The sequence below is a fragment of the Hipposideros armiger genome, unplaced genomic scaffold (genome assembly GCF_001890085.2).
Source record: "Hipposideros armiger isolate ML-2016 unplaced genomic scaffold, ASM189008v1 scaffold_522, whole genome shotgun sequence".
In the NCBI taxonomy this organism is placed as follows: Eukaryota; Metazoa; Chordata; class Mammalia; order Chiroptera; family Hipposideridae; genus Hipposideros; species Hipposideros armiger.
In genome coordinates this window covers 126,258-131,252 of record NW_017731872.1, presented here as the reverse complement: position 1 = coordinate 131,252, position 4,995 = coordinate 126,258, and the positions used below count along the sequence as shown (strand labels likewise).

The 4,995-nt window shown below is 43.5% G+C and overlaps 1 pseudogene; it reads right to left on the bottom strand.

The window, feature by feature from the left end:
• Positions 1-464: 464 nt before the first annotated feature.
• LOC109396433 (interferon regulatory factor 2-binding protein-like) overlaps positions 465-4,995 on the bottom strand; it is a 15,078-nt pseudogene continuing 10,547 nt past the window's right edge.

Here is a 4,995-nt window from a genome sequence, read left to right as displayed (position 1 = left end):
TTTAGAAAGAAGCTGTCACCATTTTATAGCATCATTTTTTTTAGGCAGCAACACCGGCTTTGGCAAAAAAGCCAGTGTGCGTGTTTTTCCTTTCAGAGAGTGCATAACATTTACAAAATACACACCAGCAGCAGTCATTGCTAAGGGTTATTAATTCGGTACCTAGGCTAACACTGTGCCACCAAAAAAATTGCTAACAAATATGATGCAAATGACCCAACCAATATTATACTGCTTAACACAAACCAGTTTATTCTTCAAATGAAGTTACGTACCTTTGTTTCAAAATATAGAAACATACGATGAAAATAATGTCTATACGTAAGACTGGCTTTTTGATGTTTGTTATATTCACAATTCTACATCTTGTGGGTAAGGGAAGGGAGGGTCGATGTGGGTGGGAGAGGGACCCTCTGGATTGGAGAAGAACTGGTCTGGGGCAAAGGAGGTGTCTGTCTTGTGGTTCAAAGGTCTCTCTCCTTTTTCACTTTAACACCCCCAGCTAAGATCAGCATGAAAGCCCAAGGTACATTTGACTCTACTAGGGGGCATTTCTATCCGCTGGGGCAGTACACCTCGCCAGTGACCCCTGGGCCTTGATACTCTTTCTAGAGCAAGGGAAGCAGAATTAGTGGCTGGGGAAGGATGGGCACGGAACGAAATGCGTGTCCTCCAAACGTTCGTGGCAAATGGTACATACAGTAGAGGGGTCCGCTGTTGGCCATAGGGGAATGTGGAATGTTTTGGGGATGCACTTGGTCCATGCCTGGGTAGGTGCTAGGTGACGGGGAGGGCCACCTGCAAATTGAGGTCCCCGTTCCGAGACCAAACGGCGCTGCCCGGGCACAGAAGCCGGCGACACTAGGCTGCTGCTGTTGCGCCGCAGCGACGCGGTGGTGGAGTGCATGGAACTGCCATCCTTGGGCGAGCGCGCGGTGCCCTGTCTGCCACCGACATGAGGGCGGCCATGGAGAATGGACCGTTCTGAGAGCTGACTCAGGCGGAGTGGTCCGGTTGGAATGGGGTCCCAAAGGTTGGGGAGGCGGAGACGGACCCCCGGGCCGCATGCCCAGGCGCCGCCAAGCCCCTGGCCGAGCTTTAGTGCCTCGCTCTGGTTCACCATCCATTGCTGCCTCTGCTGCTCCTCGCCCAGCTTCAGCGCGCCCTCGGCGGAGTCCGGAGGCTCTGGGGACGCCTTCCNGCCCCACACATCCATTCTTTACCTTTCAAATCCTATGAAAATTAACCTAGGCCTGGGAAATTAGGTAATATCAGTACCAAATCTAGACTTTTCAGAAATATTTGGATTGTTTGTCTGAGAATCAAAGATCTGAATATGTCAAGTGCAGCTACCATTTGGAACTGGAAAACAAAAGGCTACCAAGATTTGTTAGCAGAGCCACATGGGCAGTCAGGGGACAGAGAAGTTAATAGATGTACCTGTGTACAAGGTACAATTTAGATATTTCTGTCCTACCCGCTGTCTCAGCTTGTTCTCCCCTGTAGCACCAGCCACAAAGCTTCACATCTGTCTTTCCCAGATCCCCCCTCCTTAGTGGCCACCTTCAAGTTGTTTCTCCTCTAATATGCAAAGCACTTCAGCCGCTTTGGTTTCTTCTCCTGTAACCACAGTATTAAAGAGAACACATATGTGACGATAAGGAGTCCCCAATATGCCCAATATATTCTGCTTGTTGTGAATTTTGACTGGGCTCTCCCAGATGAAAATCCCTGCATGTACAATTATTTATTCATTCAACATTTATTGAACAGATACTAGGTGTTAGGTGCTGGATACAAAAATAAAGCACAGAGTGGAGATTAAGTGGTGAGACACTCCCCTAACATTAGCTCGCTGCCCGTTTTCTGGCACCCTGCCTTTATGCAGGCTCTTCCCTCTTCTGGTGTGCACATCCTCTCCCTGTTTGTATGATTAATTTCCACTTAACTCTGACATCACTTCCCCAGACCAGCCCAACCTGGCTGGTTTCAGGACAACTCCTCCTTGTTCCTATAATACAGTATTTTTATCTTTGCATCTGTCACAGGAAACTGAAAATAACTCCTAAAAAAGGGGAAAGAGAAAGGTCAGAGCAGACCACATTATTTTTGGTATAGCTTTGAGGAACAAAGATTTTATTTTTTAGCTTCTAAAAAAGGAATAAAAATGAATTTTTGCACAAGCACAGAAGGTTGCCTGTTAGATGTGACCTGGACAGGCTCTGACGCCCCCAAGAGCTTGCCAGTTATCCTGCCTGCACAGGTCACCATTTGCACACTTGTCACTGCCCAGTTGATGGCCTGAGGGATGGCGCCTGTGCCAAAGTGCCAGGCTGGACAGGAGGGACCTGGTCAGAGATGCTTCTCATAGGGAGTCAACATGTGGGACACCATAAGGGGAGAGGAATGTAAGCAGAAATGGGGGCCCATAGTAAGGCAGGCAGTCAGCTGCAGAAGCAGAGATAAGTAGGCTGAACACCGAAAGGCTGAGTTTTGCATGGTAGTGGTCTCTCCACAGTGGCGAACAGCAGAGGGTGTTTCAGGCTGTTGTTGGAACTAAGAAGACAATGCAGATGTCAATTTGCAGTCCCCATGAAGCCTAATAGCCCATCTGAGCTTTCCTGTGCCTCTCAGCTTCTCTACAGAGTCTCATGAAAACTCATCAACAGAGGTGTCATCTAAATATCTCTCTGACAGAGGTCAAAAGAAAGATAAGAAAAACAACGGATTGGAAAGGGAAATCTTTAGGTAAAAAAAGAAGCATTTCAATTACATATATGTGCAAAGCTTCTGTGGTTCACCTATTTTTTGTTTTTGGTATTCTTAATGTTTTATTTTTAAAATTTGGGTGTGCATATACAGACATTTGTTACGCTATACACCATTTTCATAATTATTATTTTTAATTTTCCCTACAAATTTTATTTTACTGTGGTAAAAAACACATAACATAAATTTATCCTGTTAACAATATCTAAGTGGACAGTATAGTATTATTAACTACATGCACATCGTTGTACAACAGATCTCTAGAACCTTTTCATCTTGTGTGACTGAAACTCTATACCCATTGAACAATAACTCCTCCATTCCCCCTAACCCCAGCCCCTGGCAACCGCCATTCTACTTTCTGTTTCTGAGTTTGATTACATTAGATCTTTATATAAGTAGGATCATGTAGTATTTGTCTTTTTGTGATTGGCTTACTTCACTTAGCATAATCTCCTCAAGTTTTATCCATGTTGTAGCATATGACAGGATTTCATTCTTTTTTAAGGCTGAATAATATTCCATTGTATGTACAGGCCACATTTTCTATATCCATTCATGCATCCATGGACACATATATTGCTTCCACTTTTTGGCTATTGTGTATAATGCTGCAATAAACATGGGTGTGGAAAATACCTCTTTGAGATCCTGTTTTCAATTCAAGTATGTACCCAGACCTGGAGTGCTGGATCATGTGGTAGTTCTATTTTTGGTGTTTNACCTCATTGCCTAATCATACCATTTCAGGGTATTTTAGTTAATATGCAAATCAACAACAGCTGTGAGGACAAAACCACCACAGCATTAGCACAATAGGCTGAATGTGCTGTCAAGTTTTGTCGGGTTCTCTTAATTGAGAACTGCTGTGAAATTAAAAATATATTTTTATTTGGCACAGAGGGTGCCAAAAAACTGAATACACATTTTAAGAAAGGAAAAAAATGTGTTAAAATTGTGATAATATATACCAATAACAAAAGATGAATACAACTCATGTTTGACTTCTGCAATTACAAGAGATGCTTAGGCATAGGCTGCAATGGGGCTGCAGTGGGCTGCTGTAAAGCTACAGTGAGTGGCCAGCAGCTGGTGTGAGTGGCTGGCAACCAGCGTGAGCTGCCATGAGCCACTATGAGCAGCCATCCAGGGGCCAGAGAGTGACTGCCTCACCCGGGAAGAGCACAATGATAATACCAACATGAGCCAGTGAAGCGACAAGTACAAATTAGTCGTTACAAAATAGTCATGAGTATGTAAAGTAAAGCATAGGGAATACAGTTAATGATATGGTAATAACTATGTATAGTGCCGAGTGAGTAACTGGACTAGTCAAGGGGATCACTTCTTAAATTATATAAATGTCTAACTACTATGCTGTACACCTGAAATTAATATAAAATAATACTGAATGTCAACTGTAATGAAAAAATTTTTTAAAGGGCGGAAAAGGTGAAGGGGACTAAGACGTCCAAATTTCCAGGTATAAAACAAATAAGTCATGGGGACATAAGCATGGGGAATATAATCAGTAATATTGTGATAGCATGGTATAGTGTCAGATGGTTGCTGCACTTATCATGGTGATCACTTCTTTAGGTATTTAAATCTCAAATAATTATAGTGTACCTCTGAGACTAATATGATATTGTATGCTGCTATAGTTTTAATAAAAATCTTAAAAAGTGTTATCAAGAGACAATTCACAACAGAAATAAAAATAATGAATAAACATTATAGTATGTTCAATCCATAAATACTCAATTCTGAATTCAAATGGAAAACTTTAAGACTGCCTGTAATACCATCATCAATAGATAACTGCCATTTATATTTTCGTTTATAGACGTCCAGACTTTCATCTATGTATTTATGCATGTGTACAAATTTTTTTACTACTAAAATGAAAGATTAAAAATAATACCAACAGGGCCGGCCGAGTGACTCAGCTGGTTAAGAGCTCGCTTGGGAGTGCCAGCTCTGAGCAGCAGGACTGCGCCTCAGATCCCACATTGAGGGCCAGTGACGCTCACACTCTACAGCTAAGATGAACAACAGCTCAACCTGGAGCTGGGCTGCTGTGAGTTGCCGGCGACAGCGTAGGCTGCAGCCCCTGCTACAGTGTGCTGCCGCGAGCTACGTGAGTGGCTGGAAGCCAGCATGAGCAGCCGGCAGCCGGTGTAAGTTGCTGGGAGCCGCTGTGAGCGGCCGACCAATGACCAGAGA